Source organism: Carassius auratus, chromosome 34 (assembly GCF_003368295.1).
Source record: "Carassius auratus strain Wakin chromosome 34, ASM336829v1, whole genome shotgun sequence".
Lineage (NCBI taxonomy): Eukaryota > Metazoa > Chordata > Actinopteri > Cypriniformes > Cyprinidae > Carassius > Carassius auratus.
In genome coordinates, this window is record NC_039276.1 from 22,195,924 (window position 1) to 22,218,130 (window position 22,207).

Genomic DNA, 22,207 nt, shown 5'->3' on the forward strand with positions numbered 1-22,207 from the left:
AAGGAGAAAATGCTTCCCGTGTATTTTACATTTGACATCAAAGAGCATTTGTCCATCCCAGACAATCTGTGATATTTTGGTACAAATTCATGTCACTTGTGAGACACTGTACGAATTAAACAAAACTATTAAAAAAAATAATTAAACAAATACAACACACACACACACACACAAAAAAGAGCAAAACTGCAATTGCGAGAGATGACATCACAATACAAGACCAACATTTATCATTGAAATTACAATAAAATTGACAATTGTGAGATAAAGTTACAAATCTTAGTTGGTTGTGTCTATTCTTCTGTATTTTCTAAATTGTAGAAAAATAAATAGTTTCAGATGCAAGATATGAAGTCACATTGTGATATACAATGCTGTAATTATGATTAACAAAATCACATTTGTGACAAAATTACAAATCTTTGTCACAATTTGTTTTTGTGACATAATTTATCTATTTTGATTAGTTGATTGATTTATTGAGGCAGAAACAGGCATCCATCACTATACAGTTCAGAAATTGTGAAATATAAATAATAAAAAGTCACATTGTGAGAGAAAATCACATTTTGATATATAAAGCCAAAATTGTGGGATATGAGGTCATTACAATATTGATGTTTATCATTGCAATTATGATACGTTTTGCAATTGCGAGATATAAAGAGGCAGAAACAGGCTTCCATTCCTACAATGAAAAAAAAAGAGAAAAGAATCAAATGCAAGATATGATTTCACATTGTGAGATATAAAGCTGCAGTTGAGGGACTTTAAGTGACTTTGCAAGATCAATATTTGTTGCTTGCAATCATGATAATTTTTGCAAATGTTAAAGTTTCAAATCATTCTTATGTTTTTTTATTTTTATACTGAACTAGAAATAGACTTCCATCCCTATGCAGTTCTTGGTAAATATATATATATATATATATATATATATATATATATATAAATCAATCTTTGATATTAAGGACATTTTTGTTTACTTAAAGAGAAGCACTTTTGGTCGTCACATGATGCCAATGTAAAATCTTTGTATTGAAGCAAAACCAGTGGTCTATGACTTCTGTTGTGTACTTTATAGATGTCAAGTGTGTGTGTGTGTGTGTGTGTTCTTATTCAGCAGCACCTTTCAAATCAAGATGAAGTGAGTAGAGTTGCTGTGTGTGTATTATTGGTCAAACAGAGCGCTATCACGTGTGTGTGGTGACAAGGGCAGTGCGTACAGATATTCTTTAATAGTGCCAGGCCTTACTGCCCCTGTCTGCCAATCACAGCGCTTTGAATTGCACAAAATGTGCTCCATTCCTTCAGTTAAATGATGTATCCAATTAAAAGCGTTCAAATTCATGATCTTCAGTCAAGGTTAAATGAAGGCACTCGCTGCTGTCACTGAGGGTGATTAAACGCTGCCTACATTAGCCACAGCCGGCACAAAAAATTATAATTCTAGTCTAAAGCTCGAATCTTTATTCATTATCAAACACACTCGCAGTATAAATGCGTCACACTTTTTCTCTAATCACCAAGTTCACTCTGAAACTGCCCACTGTTTCCACACTGCAAAGGATGTGATCTTTAAATTGTGCTACTTTACACAAACACACACATGCACACGCACATACACACACACACACAGACACACAGTGTAGAGGTTTAAAGGCCTCTCATGGAGAAGATAAGACAGGTTTGTCACACTTTTAGTCAAGCTCAGATCAAACTCCTGCACATCTGAAATAAAACCTTCATTAAGTGTTGTGGTAAACATGACCATGTGTGAGGTCTCACTCTTATTTCACTAGGGTAATTAAAACAATAATTTACTTCTTATGAATGTTGGGAAAAGTTAGTGGCTCAAACAGTTAATCATGGGGCTGGAAATGCCAAGGTCATGGGCTCGATACCAGAGGATGTGAACTGATCAAATGCTTGAATCAAATGAGAGTCTCTTTAGATAAGAGCATCTGCCAAATACATAAATATAAATGTAAGAAAATCAAGATTAATTTCAGGAAAAAAGAAAGAAAAATACCCGCAGTTTCAGAGTTATTTTTTATGAAAATGGACTCTGATGCAGTGGTACACGTTATAAAAAATAAATAAATAACAATAATAATAATAATGTTAATCACTGAAAGGTCTTTGAATGTCTCTGAATTTTTTGTTTTGTTTTAGCATTTTTTGTTTTTGCCTAATAAAGGCTAAATAATGCAGCCTTGCTAAAAAACTTTGTTAAAAAACAAGTACACCAGCATACTAATACTAATATTTAAAATCCAATGTTTTGGACACTAAATTGTGTGTTCTTTACAATAATACAAAATGTATTATATATAAAAATGTATATTATGTGCAGTTAGATACTTAAAAGTGCTTATTTTCTGAGCCACTTGAGTAGGACTTAAGTACATCATTATATCTATTTTCATAATTCTGTTGTATATGTTTAAATACGGCATTTGGCGTAAATGGTAAACTAAAATACATTCTAATGCAATTAAACTATAATAAATTAAACTATTATAATTTTAAATGTCATGTTTTTAAATATATGCGTAATTACACATTCTTGACGATGAAGTCGCTGTTTAGTTCATTTAAATGTAATATCGAATAACACACACCGGTTAAAATTACAGTACAATACTTTACTAAATGTACTTAAAATAATTGTACTTAAAAGCATGGCAAAATATTATTGAAATGATTTAAAGTGCACCTTGAATTAAAACATTTGATTTGACATTATTACAAAGTGCACTTTTTAAAGAAACATTTATATTATCAGACTACAGTTTTTTAAATACTGTTAAGATTTGAAGCACATAACAAGTGCACATCAAAACAATACTGACAGCTAGCGTTAATAACGTGACTGCAATAATGACAAATAAGATTTGAAATTAAAAATAACATTACAATAGGGAAACACATTTTCCACTTCACAATCAACTGCAAAAGCCCCAGAAACCCACAGGTGTTATGGTATGGGACGCCCACGTTTCACTATCATGATGGATCAAATCAAGTCCTGCTTTACATTTCAATTATTCCCTCTTGAAAACGTCACTTTATTATGGTGAATGCTATATTATGTCTGTGATTAGAGAGATCTCTGTTGATATTTGGGATGCAGTGAAATCCGTGTAAAGGTAAAGAATGTCTGAGAAGAGCCCTGTTCTCACTCCCCTTCTCTAGAAATAAAGACATGATTAGCTTCATTTCAGCAGCCCACACAAACCCCTCGAATCCAGCGAGTGAATTACCTGTCAGAGTCTGCGAGTTTCACAAAAGTACAAAACATTCAGTGGACTAGAAAATGACAAAAATGAGGCATAGCATGCTGCGATGTGCATTAATTTGCTGTGGTAAGATAGATTGTGGCGGGGTGTTAATCTGCATGCGTGTGGGGGGGTATGTTTCGTGTTGAGGGGTGATAAATGCAGCAGACTCCAGGAGGACGGCAGTGAATTATGACCTTATGATAAAACACAAATCAGCCAGTCCACACCACAACACTTGTCTGCAAACTTTAAAGGTTCACACTTTTAATAAGCCCTTGAAGACTATATTTGTGTCATCTACAATAACTGAATAAACAGATAAAGCAGTAACCACTGACACTTTAGAGAAAAAAAAAATGTTTAAAAGTGCACTTAATTGTATTGATCATGCAAAATCTTAAAAGTATTTTTTTTTAAACTTAACTTGCAGCTTATATAATGTTAATCAAACAAGCAATTTAATAAAGAGAGTGAAATTTTATGACTATGTTTTTCAGCACACTTAAGTACACTTCGTAATGATGTAAAAATGTAAGTTTTACTGTAAACTGCATTTTTAATCATTATGTTTGAATAACCTTTTGACATGTTTTAAAGAAGTACACTTATTTTGATGCGTCGACTAATATACTAAAGCACATGTAAAGCACTACATGTTTAGAAACTACATGTTAAGAAAAAACAACAGAATTATGAAATCACATTTAAAGATGCACTTAAGATAAAAAAACTCTCTAAACTATAATACATTTTCAATTAATTGTATAATCAATTAACATGCAATCAATTGTGCTAAAACATTTGATTTTTAGTTTTTAAATATTATTTTCTATATTATATTTTATTCTGATTTCAAGTGATCTTTTTATGAAAGCGTTTTATTTCTGTAGTAATTACAGTTTTATATACAGTATGCTTATCACAACAGATTTACAGACCCATGTGATTATTGAAATGTTATTGAAATACAAAAGGAAAAGTCAGAGGAATGTCCAAGCTGCTCTTAACGTGAATAGTGACTGAGGCTGTCAAGCTCCAAAATGACAAAACAATACCATGAAAGCATCATAAAGCAGCTCATATGCCTCCTGAAGCCATACAATACATTCGTATCAGAAAAATCCCAACATTTAAGTCATCTTTGCTGAAAATCTTTATTTGTGCTGTATCTCTCAAATCCCATTCGCACTTGTGTACACTCAAACTCATTAATATTTAACCATAAAGGTAGGGGATAACATTACAGTCAGTAAATTATTTAATTCCATAAAATTAAAACATATTTTTGAATTTGTATTTGGATGAACCTCTTCATTCTCATTCTTACTCTCACTGCTATAAGGCAGTGCACATCTCCAATCGGTTAGGCTTTGACTGTTTTACTGGCTGACAGAGTGTCTTTCCCACTCAAGGGTGCTATATTTATAAATAAGGTTTAGGATAACAGGAACACGCCACTGATGGCAGCTAAACAGCGAGTGTTTACCCAGAGAGCATCACCCAGAGGAGCCCAGCTCAGAGCTCAAGCAGCAGTGGGTCTCATTTAAACAAGCCTGAGACAGCCAGCAAATAAATACGGCCTGCAGCTCTCCTGCCCTTTAATGTATTCAATTAAACCAGTCCCTCTGGAGACAAGACACACACACGCACACACACACACACACACGCACGCATGCGGCTGTGGGGGAATATGATGAGGATCTGAATGCTCTCAATACACTCCATCTCATTGGAAATTTCTCTCAACAGGTTTCTCCTAATTAAACCTCCCCAAAGGTGATGCACCCTCACGCAGACGGGGAAATATCAAATTCAAACACATTCAGTGAAAGTTTGAGGAAATGGCGTGGAGCAGAATGATAGAAAGCTGTTTACAAAGACATTGTGGAGGTTTCATTCATCTGGTTGGAAGGCAGGCAGGTGAAGCGTATAAAAGAGCAGGTATACAATAGTCCCTGTGCATGAGGAAAAAAACATAATTACACAGCTGGATGTGACATTGCTTCAAATGTCACCGAACTACAACTTCGCTCGAGGATGGCATGAAAGATAAAAGACAAACGTGTAAACTTCACGCCAATGTTTCTGGCCCCCCTCTGTCAGTCTCTCGGAAAAGCGAATAAAATAATATAAATCTTACAGTCATAAGCGGCAGGTGAACTCAGACGGTAGATGGCTGGTGCAATTATGAGAAATGTGTCTGTGACAGAATTAATCTAGTGTCCCTTTGTACTTCCAGCTAATTTTCCATGCAGCTCCATTGTGTTTTAAAACCCCGCTGAATTTGTATCTATTAAAATGAATCTCTTATTACGGTGCCTACATGCCTCCTCTGCCCTCACATTTTTTTCCATAACAAATCAACTTAATCAAGCTCATTAACTGTCATTATTAGACATTTATTGTTATCTTTCCGTGAGCTCTCTTGACAGGCGGTCCCCTCCCACACACATCCCTGCAACACTGTGGCCTTGACACACACACACACACAGACGCAAAAACACTCTCGTCTTCTTTGTCTGGCTCTTAAACACACACATAGCCATTTTACCTTCAGGTAGCTACATGACACCATCTTTTCCAAGTGCTGCTTGAATTGAACATCATGTCATGCAAACAGACATACTGAAAATATCAATAAAATGATAAAAGAAAACTTTATTGTGAAATGCATGACTAAGAACTCCAATAAAAGGACAGTTCCTTTCCTACTGTTTGTTTCCCAGCATTCTTCAGAATATTTTTTTTGTGTTCAACAGAAAAGAGAAACTCATACATGTTAAGAAATAACACGAGGATGAATAAATGATAATTAAATGTTAAAAAAAAAAGTTTTGGGGCCAATTATTCCTTTAATGGTGTTCTTAGTCATGCATTTGGCAGATGTTTTTATCAAAAACAATGCTATAACTCAATCAATCAGCACTGGCATTGCTAGCACCATGCTCTACTGTTTAATACAAGAATACATTAGCCAAGGATCAATTCTGTTTCTAATGTTTCTTTTAAAACTCCTCAGATCTTTTAGTCTGGAAAGAGTTCGATGATTAATGTTTGTGTTCATATTGAGCGATCTCCGACTTGATTGCAAACTTTGGAAAATCTGAGTACAACGTGAGACATTGTTGAGCTCTATTCTGAGGATAGACAAGATTACATGAATGCATTTTACAGACACTTTTTTTAAAATCCCCCTTGTGAAAAAGAAGTGTGCTTTATTGTATCGAATGTGCACTTGTAGTGTACTTCAAATCTTTTAAAATACTTGCAGATACTTTATGAAATCAAAGTGTAAGTGTATTTAGACAGATTTCACTTTCATGACTATGTTCCTTAACAAACTTACGTACACTTTTAAAAGGTGCACTTAGTAATGTAATTTTATTTTAAAGTAAATTTTAAAGTAAATTTTACATGTTCATAACACTAACTTTGATTTGTTAAGCAACATACTAAAGCACATTTAAAATTCTTAAAGGGTTAGTTCACCCAAAAATGAAAATTAGTCCATGAATTACTCACCATCAAAGTCATCCTAGGTGTATATGACTTTCTTCTTTCAGATGAATCCAGTCGGATTTATATTAAAATTGGCCTTTAATCTTCCGAGCTGTTTAATGGCACTCAGTGGGAGTTGCAGTGCATCAGTCCGTAAGAAGTGAAATAAAGCGCATCCATCCATAATAAAAAGTGTCTCACATGGCTCTGGGGGTTGAACAAAGGCCTCCTGTAGCAAATCCATGTGTTTTTGTGAGAAAAATAACCATATTCAAAATTTAATAATCATATATATATGTATATATATATATAGATATATAGATATATATATATATATTGCAGACTTTGGTATCTTAGTAAATCAGAGAACAGTTCAAAACGTTGAGATCTCTATAAATAATAGAGCAGACATGAGATTACTTTTACTACCAGAAACATGAGGAGAGAATGCTTTAGAGAAAGTCTCGGCTGGTTTCATTGCTGTCTAGGATAAACATTCAATTGTGATTTTCTTTCTGGAAACTTCTTTCCTGGTTTTTAGCTAAAAATTCATATTCTTATAGCTGAGGATGCGATTGAGTGCCAGAGTTACAGAGAAGTTGGTGAAGTTAGTTTACTGTACACACATGTTTATGAAGGACTGTGAATTCTTCTTCCTGACGGATGACAGCTTCCTTCCTCTCTCTCTCTCTCCCACACACACTCATTCAGAGCCATGAACAGCCTGCTAATTAGAGTCATCTCCACTGTTGTGAGCTATTTAGTGACTGATTATTGTTGACACCACTAACATCTACCAAACCAAGATCTCAGAGTTACACAGAGTACATCTCAGTGTGTGAAAAAAATAATTTTATTGTGAATTAAAATCAAAATGCTGCATAAAGGTCCACCTTATATTTAAAGATTTTGAAGGAAAACAAAAGTTTGTTTAACTAAAGATCTCTGGTTTAGTTATGCTGCTTTATATTTGTTTTTAGAATCATTTGATGAATAGAATGTTGAAAAGAACAACCTTTTTTGGGAAAAAGGATATTTTGTAACAGTATACTGTACATGTCTTTACTGTTACTTTTGATCAATTTAATGTGTCACTGCTGAATAAAAGTATACCTTCAAAAAAAAAAAAAAAAAAAACTCACCAATCTAAGACAAAGTAATTGTATTATAAATGTGAGATAGCATCCCAATCTCAACTGTTTCTCCAATACAACAATGAGAGTAAATGCTAAAAACAATTAGGGGTAAATTAAGCATATTTAGATGCTAATCAATCCAGGCTCATTGGAACCAACGCAACATTTCTGTAAAAAAAAAAAAAAAAAAAAAAGTTACATTGATATCACACTGCTTATTCAAGTTTTGTGGCACTTTGAAATGTGATGGTACAAGCATACACAGATGAACATGAATGTAACAACTCTTTATTACAAGTTGTTGGTTGTTGTGTGTATTGCGGTAGTTCAGACATGAAATGTCCATTAAATTAAGTTTTTTTTTACGTGAATTGTTTCATGGGATTCATACTTGAGCACTTTGCATTGCAAGTGCAAAGCAGTACCAGGTGAGCTACTGAGCAAGTTTACAACATCAGAAAAGCAACACATAGCTGATTATGTGAAGAAAACATCAAAATGTATTCGTTTACAAATCATCTTAAATGTGTTTTGAGGTCTTAACATAGTACTGTGCAAAGAAATACTGTTTGTTTTACTTCCACTAGTGTTCATTTCAGCTGGAAACTGAAGAGAACTGTATGCATTCAGGTACATTTCTGGAGTTTTGCAGAAAGGCACAGTTTCCCTTCTGATTATGTTGCAACAAATCAAAAGTTAGAAGCAATTCCTTCTTTTATAGAAAAGCAGAGCGTTAAATTTAACTTTCCACCAAATGATAACCAAGTATGATAGAGACTGTTAAATAAGCAGTTCCCTTAAAACCTGAAATGAACAGGTTTTCATTTTTTTAAACAGGCTTAATTGCAACGCATTAAGCAGTTTCTTGAAAAGTGTGCATAATTGCATTACAGTCTGGAAGGCAGAGATATGCAGAAGATAGTCTTTGCAGTTAAAAAAAAAAAAGAGAAAGAAACCGTATGGATAGAGGTTGAGAAATATGCAAATGAGAAGATATTTGTTCATCGTTAATGAGCCACACAAGCAAAATCAGAACGACAGAGTTTCAAACGCACAGCAACAGACATGTTTAACCTCTGCACATCTTACACATCCGCGACCACCATTAATCTGTCCGTGCATCATTAAATTTACACGTTCAGTCACGCAGGACGTTTGTGTGTCTTTGAACCGTTTGTCACTCTGTATACTGATTTTAAATGCCAAAGTAAATGCAATGGATAAATGACATGTGACTCCCCAGAAAATGTGCTGATAAAGCAAACTTAACAAACAACAGTTTGAGAGTTTGATATTTATGTTCTTAAATATAATCCAGCATATCCCAAGTCTCTCCGACACAGTTTAGAGAGACAAACTTTCCGGTAAACACGGCGTCTGATTATATCCCAGCGGTTCTCTCACCTACAATCAGGAGAAAAATATACCGGCAGGAAAAAACGATACAGAAATTGTAGGATTTTTGTCAAAAAGTCTATTTACAAATCAGTTCCATAGAGAGTGTGTACGAGAACCCCAGCCATTTCCTTCCCAGCAAGACTCGCTACATTACACGAGCTCATTTTCATCTCTCCATTTCAGACTTTAATCAGACTTTAACTGCCGCAATATGAAAGTGTCTTAAACAAAGGGCTCTGCTCTCTACAATAACACTTAAAAAGGCCCTTTGTGTGGCTTTTTCCCCCTGCGAACAATAGCAAATTATATCGGGGTAAGAAATCTTTTATAATGAATCACACATTTGCTGATTGCAAATAATTGCGTTAGGCGTGCGATATTGGCGGGGTCGTAGAGGTGACTGTGCTTGGAGTAATGTGAGGATTTGATCTCTGGCCCTCGCTGATGAGGTCTATTCACAGCGGCGCTGACCTGCCACTTCACTATGATGAGGAGAGTGTTGGGTAAAGTTTGGAGCGAGGTGCGATTAGAACAGAAGCCCCTCTCAACCCGTCGCCCCCGCGCTCTACCTGCTCGTGTTTCTCTCTGACCTCGCAGTGAAACTGAGTCTGCCGCTGAGAACGCACACGGGACAAAGCGGCGCTCAATTGCCTGTTCAAACAAACGTGGCACAGGTTAACCAGCGATACAGTGATAGACAATACAAAAGCTGCTAAATGTGACTTCGTTAAGAAAACAGCGTTTTTCCGAAAACCGATTTGCATTAAAAAAGGCCCGTGTGGCCTACTTGAGCATGTGCTACTGATGAGTACTAAATACTCGTAAAAAAAAAAAAAGCAGTGCAATTTTGTAAACAAGTATTTTACAAAACAAGTGCATGCTTTTAAGAGTCCCTACTATGGAAATAATATACTTTAAAAGAATATAATATACTTCAGTGCAAGTAACTGAAAGTAATGTTTTCTGACTAAACTGCTTGCGTTATTTGCAATTAAATTAATGCTATGGTTTAAACGTATGTTAAATGAAGTTAGCTGAACTTCAGAAAGCTAGTAGTAGTGCTTTATACAAGTATCGTTTAGTAGGTCATGCTTTTAAATATATTTGTAATTACGCATTTCGTCCCCTTGGAATTATAAGGTTCTATCTGACATTTTAGTCAAAATTGAGTTATTCACATATTCTTATTCTGTGACAATCTATTTACATTATGTGATTTTTTATTTTAAGTTGTGTACATTTTGGGATTTTTTTTATTGAAAAAACAAAAAGGTTCTATCTACAGAAGTCTATGGAACACAAAAACTTTAAAGCTTAATATCTCAAAACTACTCAGTATGCAGATAGAACCTTATAATTCCAAGGGGACGATTTGTAAGTTGCATTTTAGTATTAACTTTTTTTACATATGGACTTTCAGTGTTATATTGAATAACAAGTTCTTTACATGTGCTTTAGTATTTCAGTCAACACATAAAATAAGTGTACTTTTTTTTTAAATGACAATGTCATTACTTTTAAAACATAATTGAAAATATATTTTAAAGTAAAACAATTAATTTGGCAATATTACAAAGTAATTTTAAATTTTCCGAAGTTATGTCTCTGAAGAATTCAAGTCCTTATGTAGTCTGAAAACTTGAAGTCGTTATTCATTGAAACTCGACTTACAAAAGCTTACAAATGTCTTTGCAAAGCAGACATTCAAATCAGAATGCCTTGGGCATTCAACGTCGTCAACAACAAATCTGCACATTTTGAGATGGCAAATACTGAGTATGACAGAACTTGAGATTTGAGTGCTTTGGTTAAAGAGAAGGAAAAACGACTGAAATGTTATTGTGTTCCTCATGCAAAGCTGTTGTGTACGAGAAGAATGGACAACTTTTATGATACTTATATGGTGCTTTTGTCATTTTTCTTGCATGGAAAAGAATTGCTCCTTTAAGCAGTTTTTATTTATTTATTATTATTATTCTTTCCAGAGACATTTTAATAGTTCAGCCTCTGCATAACCTGGTCAGTTATATATTATCCTTATCTGCAATTGTGAATCGTACTAAACCAGCAGCATTAAACACATTCTACTATGTACCGCCTCACCTCCCAAAAAAGAAACAAAATAAATCAATACAATAAATCATCACATTACGACATGCTCCTTTTGGATTTGGATTGTTTTGTAAAACAAAACACTATTCAGATGCATTGTACTGCATGATTGCCATTTACACTCGCGGTAAACCTGAAGCTCTGATACCTGGCGAACAAATGTGTGCGAATGAGCCCTGAAAAACTGTGAATTAACTCTCCCCTCGTTTCCATGTGCCATTGTTTCCTCATGCCACAAAATTTAGCGCAATATGACAAACACTGTGTGTCAGTGACTGCTTGACCCTGTCATTTGGCAACCCTCAGATATGAAGTTTTAGGCTGGCAACAGATGAACGCGGCTTATTTACAGCGCTCCCAACATAATAAATACAAACAAACATAATCGAGTCATTGAGCACATTGTTCTTCGTCTGAAAGGAACTATCCCGGGAAATCCTCAAAGGGACAAAACATCAAATTTGAAATGAATTCCTCTTTAATTACTTCAGGGTATCCTGATATTCTCTCATGCAATGTGCCATAAATGTTGTGGTACAACCACACGATTTTTTTAAAGAAAGAAAAAACAACAACAGGGAGGATCAGTCCGCCACACACACACACACACACACACACACTGTGTGAGCCTGCATGCTACAGTTAAAGATACCACGAGTTATTTACTAGAAATAGACAGCAAAAACATTAAAATAATAATAATAAAAATCAATGCATGTTATTTACAATAAAATGAAAATGTGTTATAGTTTAAATGTATATTAAATGCAATGAGTTATATTTACGAGTGTTATAAGACCCATGTAAGTAGGCTGCTAAGTATCTTTAACATGTAATTTCATAATTACTTCTGTTATCTCTGAAATATGGTTAAAGTGGACTGTCCAATATGTTGAAAAGCATTTATAGTAAATTAAAATATATTTTAATGTAATTTCTATCGAAATTGCATGTAATGTATTTAGATATATTTGTAGTGACACATTTGTGAGGAAGAAATTGCAAATTACATTTAAAATATATTAACTTTATATGCAATATTCAATTACAAGCAAATGCTTTACACATGCTTTCTTTAGTATGTTAGTCAGCACATCAACATAAGTGTACTTCTTTAAATCATGACAACAAACTAAAACATAATGATTTAAAATGTGCTTTAGGGTGTAATTGCACATTTGACATCATTACAAATTGTACTTAACTACTTTACAGACCAGCCATGAAAGTGTCTTTCTTTAAGTACACTTAAGTGGCCATTTAGTTCATTTTTCCACAGTTTCACAGACAATGCTTAAGCCTAGTCCTAGACTAAAATGTAAATCTGAGCTGTTTCAACTGAAAGAAACTTGCACTGACTGATCTTAAAACATGTCAGTGCCTTTGTTCTGTCTTAAGATGCACACCAGTAATGTTTTTTTTAGTAAGGCATATTTATAAAACAATTACTTAAATGTCCTAATTTAACCAATGTTCTAATCCTGGTTTAGGCCAAACCATGTCTATGAAACCAGGACTATGTTATCTGCAAAATTTACTGTAAAAAAAAATAAAAATAAAATAATGTCTGCCACGAGAAGCTGTGCATTAATGACTTTTAATGATAGTTAAGAAGGTTCACCTTAACTGTAATGAATAAATGAATAAGACAATCCATCAACAATGTCAATAGTCTTAGCATGTGTGGAATCTCACCTCGTTTCCAGAGCACGCCATCATTATCCATAATCTGAATCTATGGTTAGGAAACTATTAGCTATCAGGATCTCCACGACCTTTGACCTCACTGTCATTGAAACTGGCCCGATGAAGAAAAATCAAAAAGTAATTTTGACTGGATCAAATAGGTGTACAGCGTAAAATGACTTATTGGGCATTGATTTTAATAATATGTTGGGAAATTTATCTCAGAGATCAATTGTCTACCACAAAGAAACTGGCAAATTCATTCAAATAAACCTGGAGAAAGACAGAAAATCCATTGTTTAAGCTCTACTTAATAAGTCTGTTTATAAGTCTATATATGTGTATATAATATACAATATATCAATGTTTTCACATGCCAGTACAGCTCCTTGTATCTTGAATTAGAGAAAGAAAGACCAAAAAAGGGAATGATTTAGAGCAAAGGATCATAGCCTTAACACACAACCTTTCTCCATCAAGAAAATAAAAATATTTCAGTCTAAATCAGTTTGGATTCACAGTCTATTTCCACTTCTCTTCGAATGATTTCCATGTTTTCTGTGAGCACCCAGTGCACCGCAGTCTCAATGACTCCATCAGTCTGAACAGTCCCATCTAAAAGGACCCCGCTCCCGAGGCCTTTCCCCTTGCAAATGAGTGACAGCAGAGAGGGCTAAATCACTGAGCACACACTCATGAGCGGGGAAAAAAAACAATAGCAACAAGCGTAATCTTCAAGTGACCAAGCGATCATCAGCTTGAAATGCAATTTCATGCATTATAACTCCCTTCTCTTCAAATGGTTTTCTGAGCAAAAAGGCCCCTGACATGTGATTACCAGTCAACGCAACAATCCTCTCTCCTCCCTGTCGGTCGTATTTCCCCACGCGGCCGGGTCCTGCAGGTTCCCCCTTGGCCCTGTCACCACAGACATGACGGAGGGGACGACAGGCACCCAGGAGCTAAATCCGGGCTGGCGGGTGATGTTCTTTGATTTTTAACCATTACAGAGTTTTCATAGAGCTGCAGTCAATTTATTTTATTTATTCTAATGAGCAGCATTAGTGGTAACGTGCTCGGGCTCATCGGGTCGTTAATCACACTCTGCAGACACTCGCAAATCAACTTCTAACAGCAAGCACTGAATCAAGCTCAATGGAGCATGCACTCCTTCACAATTTATGATCTTTCAAATTGCATCTTTTCAACCATTAAATTGCAAGATACCATAAATTTTTATCTCCTCTACTTTAGTCCCGGCATTCATTCTGTCCTGTGAACAGCAGAACAGTAGTAAATTCAGGGTAGTTAGAAAGAATTTAAGCTCTGTCTCCTGAAAGGAAATCCAAGTGAAGGGCGAAGGCTGTTAATTTGCCATTGAGGACAAATACCAGGAGTGATAAAGTTTAAGAGCTCAACAGGGAGCTAAATTTAGTCTGGGTAGGCAGCGGTTCTTGACAACCATGGGTCCACTTCCTGTCTGTGATATTTCAGGTCCTGTTAGATGCCATCTGTGAGATTTGACACAACATTCTGACGTAAGACTCAGACATAACAGAAATGTCTACTTCACAAGAGTGGGCCATGCTCAAATCCTTGAATGCAAGGGACTTTTCAGGACATATGATAAGCTTTATACTGATAGGGTCATGGACAACAGAGAAAAACAATAAAATGCGATCATATAAATTCTGCCAGAAATTTGTCAGCCAATCATGAGAGTGTAAATGCCTCTAGAACCCCAGGAAAATGATGTCTTGACAGTACTGATTGAAAAAAGTCAATCCAAGTCTATTTTAGGCTTAGAAGTACCCTACTGAGCCCCTCACATCTATTAAATGGCCCTAAAAGGCAAAACACAATAAATGCTTCAAAACTGAAGGCATAGATAAACAGAAGTAAATGAGGAACTAAGCAAGGGACAGGTGAGCATAATCAATGAACCAGTAACTATGACAAACAAACTGAAATTGAGACAACCCAAGGAGTCTAAAATAATTAACAACATAAATGTCCACATAACAGAACATAAACGTGACAAGTTTTTATTACAAAAAATAAATAAAAATCATATACTTAATTGCAAACCGCATGTCATATTTTCCAACACTTAATTGCATGTTGTAGCACAGTGTTGCTTGATAAACGAAGAATGACAAAGACAAAATAAATAAAATAAAATTAGCATAAACATCAGTATGGCATACATACACAGGGTGGAAACATTTGTTGATGGAGAGAATCGTAATGCCCAAGTTGGACAAGTAGTGAAAACTGCATTGACACACTATTTTCCCTCTTTGATACCGTAAAGCTGCTTTTAGACAACCTTTATGATTAAAAGCACAATATAAATAAAGGCATTTGTGTAATTTACATAGAAACGATCATGCTGATCCACGTCAACACCATTGTGTTATTGGTACTTAAAATACACAAAGAACAGCAGGGAAAATCCTAGCTTAATAATATTTAACACACTTTAAACTTTAAGACAAAATAACAAAAACACCTCTGTCTTATTTTGTTGTTGACATTTAACTAAACTTGACTGAAGACATTTTGTTGACACCGTTTGATGTCTAAAATATGGGCCTAAACCAGCCCGGAAACTCTGATAATGAGGGGACAAAGGAATTTAGTTGATTAAATGAAGATGATAATATCTAAGTAAGTTAAGATTCCTATGAATTATTTATATTAAAACAAAATCTGAATGAATTGTAATCTACTGCTTTTCTCTTGCATGAACCAAAGCAGCCAAGAAGCTGCTTCTCAGCTCATAAACTTCGGCTAACTACCTTCTAACTCTTGAGACTCACATTCTAGATGATGGCGTTCGAGAGGCCATTGAATGTAACCTGACGAAGGTGGAAAACAAGCTACTTACCCGCAGTATACTGTTCTGAGGAATTGGCATAATTGTTTCAGATTACATCTCCTGTGGCAGAGAGCAGTAAGGAACACACTTGTCAAACAATATGGTCAGATTAGCTGTTTCTGATTGGGTGCGTGTTGAAGCGATCTCCCTCATTACACACCTAAGAAAAGAAACAAAAGATTGCTTTAAAGTGACTTAATTATCCACATAAAGAACAGAGTGACAAAGCCAGTAGCTGGTCTCCAAGTGAAGGGTTAACCCTTTCACTCCATGCAAAACTCTTTAGACCACTTCACGGCACAGGAATCAAGCCAAGCGACTGCAGGGAGCCAAGCATAAGATAAAACCGTACGCAGCTGACTGCTAAAAAAAGTGGTAGTCTATAATGTGTGAGAGCAGAAACTGTGCAGTTAGAGAACATTTACACAGACTTCTCTGTTAAAATGCACATACTACAGGTAAGAAGTCTTGACTATAGGAGTCGTGGTGACTATACAATTCAGAGGTTAATCTCGCAATTCAGACTTTTTTCTCCCAATTGTGTGATAGAAAATCATAATCCTGACTTTTGTTCTTTGCAATTAAAAATTTATGTCACAATTCTGACTTTTGCTTCTTGAAATTATGACTTTTTGTCACAGAGTTGTGTGATATGCACTAGCAATTCTGACTTTTTCTTGTAATTCTGACTTTTATTGCAATCATGCCTTCTTTTCTCAGGTTTATGTGATATAAACTCACAATTCTGACTTTTTCTTGCAATTCTGGCTTTTTCTTGAAAATCAGATTTTTTTCTTGCAATTCTGACTTTAGTTTGTGAATATTTATGTGATATAGACTCACAATGCTGACTTTTTCTAGCAATTCTGAATTCTTGTCCCAGAATTGTGTGATATGAACTAGCATTCTGCCTTTTTCTTGCATTTGTTTAATCTTTTCTCAGAATAGCATGATACAAACTCGCAAATCAGAATTTTTCTGGCAAATCAACTTTTTCTTGCAGTTACAAATGTGTTTTACAATTCTGCCTTTTTCTTGCCATTGTGACTTCTTGTCTCAGAATGGTGATATAAACTCCCAGATCTGACTTTTTCTCGCAATTCTTACTTCTATATCTATATTCTACTTTCTATATCTCAATTCTGACATTTCTTTCATTTCTAACTTTTTTCTCAGAATTTTGTTATATAAACTTGCAATTCTGACATTTTTCTTGCATTTCTGCCTTTTTGCAATTATAAGTTTATTTCTATGTGTTTTTAATTTTTTTCTTGCTATTGTGATTTATTTTCTCAGAATTGTGTGATATAAACTTTCAATTCTGACTTTTTCTTACAATTACAAGTCTGTATCTCTTAATTCTGACCTTTTTCTTGCAATTGTAACTTATTTTCTTTTAGCCAGCAAAATTGCATTTCAGTCTGTTCGGAGACAGACAAGGACTATTTTAACATGAAATGCAAAGCAATCATATGATAGCATCACTGTAAATGAATATCTACTTCATATTAACTTGTTAACTTTCCCCAGATGTCTATGAAGTACAATTCACAGAAGAGCACAAGTGCTGCAGGCAATGTTACTACTGCAGGAAACACACAGCCACAAAGTGTCTCCAATAAAATGGCAACTTAGTAAATCATGACTGAAATTGGAAGAAAAGGAAAGAGTACCAAGACATGGGCAATTGTGCGTCAATGACTTTAAAATTCAAGACTTTTTTTCCTGCATACATAATCAAAACTTTCTCATCAAACAATCTTAATTCTCCTATAATGCACAAAAACTTAAGAAAAAATGAAAGGAAAATAACACTGAGTTTTTAGTGGAATGTTAAGCAACTAACCCTAAACCAAACCAAATTGTACATGTAGATAATTAATATTACTCAGTACTTATTTGTGCAATTAAACTGTAAAAACATCTCCTTAAAATAAAGTGTGACCAATTCACGTTAATCAGTAAAAAATAAAAAATAAGAAAGACTATCCAAGAAACTCAAAGTGTGATTGTGGATTTCTAATGATTTTTGGATACAAAATAAATAAAAATGTATTTGTTTTAACTATCAAAGCAACTCAAAGTGTGGCTGTGAATATATTTCTTATAATATTTTACAATATTTTTTTATCTATTCATAAAATATTATTTATTTATTTATTAAATTGCCTTATCTTAATTTCTTATATTTCTTATAATATTTTACAATATTTTTTTTATCTATTCATAAAATATTATTTATTTATTAAATTGCCTTATCTAAAAAGAAGTTCTGAAAACATCCCCACTGGCATTATAATTTTATATCATATTTATGAAAAGTATCAGAAGCATTTGAATATTGTAAGCAACACTTAAGGAGCATGATCCATACAACAGTGTAGTGTAAACAGTCCTCTGGGAGGGCACTAAAATCAGCCATATCCTATACATAAATATATGAACTGCTACACTTGTGTGTGTCTGTGTGTGTGTGTGTGTATGTGTGGACATATGGTCACCATGCAGTGTTTTCCCAATGAGGGATGGTGAAATTTGCATGGCAAATTGTAAGTGGCAAAACAAATAATAACAAAAGGCATAAAATCTCACAAACACTGAATTGATCAAACAATTACAAACCATCTGGCTTGTTAAACCCAATCTGCTGGCCAAATCCTCACACCAGCTCAATCTGCAGTTACTGACGCAAGACATCTCTGCATCTGGGGAACAACTACAAACAGGTGAGTCTGGATGTGAATGGCCTGTGCCTACACACACACACACACACACACACACACGGGTTGGAAAAAAACAGATACTCACGAAAACTCTAAGAAAGAACAGACACATACTAAAGATTTTTGTACATTGGAAATATGTGGACAAAGGTCAGTTTAATTATTTGTTAGGAAATACAGTGGATTTACACTCATTAATGGTGTTTAGCTTTGTGTAAATAATAATATCTAATGCATTAGACCACAGCATACTGTGGTGATTCAGATCTGAAGTACATACTGCTTGTCCAGTTCTAAGCTAATCAGTCTAATCATGACAACTTTAATTATACATGTTTACCACATGTGAAATGAATAAAAATTTGCAGCTACAGATGAAAGCAATGCCCTGATGGTTCAGTAAAGCTTACTTCGGTTTTAACCATCACAGAGAGCAATGGAAATACACATTATTTCATAATTTCAAATACAGTTTCTCTAGTGTACTGCATGCTGGCCCATATACCTCATCCTCTTTAAACGAAACGGCATACTATTTAAAAACTTTTTTGCAAGTGAACCGCATGCAGCATTAAAGGCTTCAAACTTGGCACATGATCCTTTGGCACACTACTTTGTTCAGTTTAGTGGTGTCTTGCTAACATCATCAAATAATTGGATATTTTAATCAAATTTTTACGTTTTAACTTTTCACAGTTAATAACAATAATTAAATAATAGAAGTGAAATCATGCTTTTTTTGAGTGCATTGCATCGCGGGATAAAATATTTGGGCAAATGTAGTAAGTCATGGAAGTATTTCACACATTCCTTTGTGAAAAAGAAGTGCACTTTATTTATAGTAGTGTACTATAGTTGTATATAATATAATATAATATAATATAATATAATATAATATAATATAATATAATATAATATAATATAATATAATAACAGCTGAATCATTCACAGCTTTATAAGTAATTAGCAAGATTTTAATATACATACAATGTTTAAAAGGGAGCCAGTGCAGTGTTGACAGAACTGGTATGATATCGTCATACTTCCTGATTCTAGTAAAAAAAACTCTAGCTGCTGCCTTTCGGGCCAGGAGTTAGTTTATTAAGCACACAGAGTCCTAGTACTGAGCCTTGAGGTACTCCATTTTGTATGATACCTATTCATTCACTACAATCAAATTAATGATGGTCAGATAAGTAGGTTTGAACTATCCCAATGCGATTCCACTAATGCCAACATAATTTTCTAGTCTATTCAAAAGAATGTTGTGGTTGATAGTGTCAAATGCAGCGCAAAAATCAAGTAGCACTAAAAGTGAAATACAACCATGATCAGATGATAAGAGCAGGCCATTTGTAACTCTGATGAGAGCATTCTCTAATAAAGAACATTGTGAGTTGTGAGACTACCTTTTCTAGTATATTTGACAGAAAAGGGAGATTTGAGATCAGTCTGTAATTAACTAATTCTCCAGGATCAAGTTGTGTTTTGAGAGGCTTAATAACATCCAGTTAGAAGGTTTTGGGGACATATCTTAATGACAAGAAGAGGATCTATGACTTGTGGAAGTATTTCTTCTAGTATCTAAACATAAACGTGAAATATAGTCAATTATGGTGACCCATACTCAGAATTCGTGCTCTGCATTTAACCCATCCAAAGTGCACACACACACACACTCCATGAACACACACCTGGAGCAGTGGGCAGCCATTTATGCTGCAGTACCCAGGGAGCAGTTGGGGGTTTGGTGCCTTGCTCAAAGGGTGTCGGCCCAAGACTCAAACCCACAACCTTAGGGTTAGGAGTCAAACTCTCTAACCATTAAGCCACAACTTCCTCATAAATGTTGTTGGTTTAGATGATTTAACAAGCTAATATAGATCAGCAGCCACATCGCCCTGCAGCCCAAGACTGGTTGTCCACTGAAGCTAAGCAAAGTTAAGCCTGGTCAGTAGCTGGATGAGATAAATCCTGGGAAACTGCTGGAAGAGGTGCTAGTGAGGCCAGCAGGGGGTGCTCACCCTGCAGTCTGTGTGGGTCCTAATGCCCCATTGTAGTGATGGGGACACTATACTGTCAACAAGCATCGTTCTTTGGTTGAGATGTTAAACCGAGGTCCTGACTCTCTGTGGCCATTAAAAATCCCAGGATGTCCTTCAAAAAAAGAGTATGGATGAAACCCCGGCATCCAGGCCAAATTCACCCACCATTGCCTCCTAATCATCCCCATATCTGCTGACTGGCCTCAGCATTCTGTCTTCTCTCCACCAGTAAGGTGGTGTGTGGTGGGCGTTCTGCGCATTATGGCTATCGTCACATTATCCATTGCTGCACACTGGTGGTGGATGAGGAGATCCCCTCATATTGCTTTGAGTGTCTAGAAAAGCGCTATGTAAGTGCAACAAATTATTACTATTATTATTATAATTCTAATATAATTATTTCTGTCTGATAGCACAGAATGAATGGAATTGTTCTTCTGGGAATCTATAGTTCACTATTTGATGCAATACTCTAGCTGACAGCTGCATGGTTAAAATTTTATCTCTAATAATATCAATCTTGGAAGAAAAGATTACTGTTCATAAAGTCATTACTGCTGTGCTGTTGGAAATTGTCTGCACTTGTGGATGCCTTATTTTTGTTAATTTAGCCACTGTATTGAATAAATTCACGGGATTGTGTTTGTTTTCTTCTAAAAGAGATTAAATGTAAGCAGAACTTGCAGTTTGTAAGGCTTTTCTGTATGTAGAAGTACTTTCCCTCCATGCAATATGAAATACCTCTAGTTTTGTTTACTTCGAGCTGCACTACATTTTCTGGGCTGTCAATAGTTTCTGTTACACCATCAAGTTTTCATAATCTATTTGATATACTGTGGAATTGCGACAAATTGGGAAGATGATTTACAAGTGGGGAAGTTGTGGCCTAGTGGTTAAAGGGTTTGAATCTCGGACTGACAATACCACAATTTAGGTTCCCTTGAGCAAGCCACCGAACCCTCAACTGCTCCCCAGGCGCAGCAGCATAAATGGCTACACACAGCTCCGGGTGTGTGTGTGTACACTTTAGATGGGTTAAATGCAGAGCATGAATTCTGTGTATGGGTCACCATACTTGGCTGAATGTCACATCACTTTTTCAAAAAGCAATCTTTTGTTGCAGGAGTGATGGATCTACCATATTTGTAACAGGGAGTTTAATTTGCAGCTTAAGCTATATGACGTAAAGTATGAATCCGACAATGTTCCTCTGGATAAAGTTATTTGAATCACAATTACTTCAAACAAATTATACTTGAAATCACAGCTCTGAGAAATACTGAAAATATTACTATAAATTGTAGCAACACCTCTTCCTTTACCTCTTGGACGCAGCTCATGTTTTAATAGTAACCTTGGGGAGTAGACTCTTCTTCAATATGTTAATGGAAAAAGGGATACAAGGACAAAGACAAAGGCCACATAATGACTGACAACTTCAGAC

At 35.1% G+C, this 22,207-nt stretch overlaps 1 long non-coding RNA gene across 1 annotated transcript in view; it reads right to left on the minus strand.

The window, feature by feature from the left end:
- LOC113053536 (uncharacterized) overlaps positions 1-16,236 on the minus strand; it is a 42,335-nt gene extending 26,099 nt beyond the window's left edge. Inside the window, exon 1 of the long non-coding RNA XR_003277238.1 lies at positions 16,005-16,236. This is a non-coding gene — a long non-coding RNA (uncharacterized LOC113053536). The remainder of the gene's footprint in view (positions 1-16,004) is intronic.
- Positions 16,237-22,207: the final 5,971 nt, after the last annotated feature.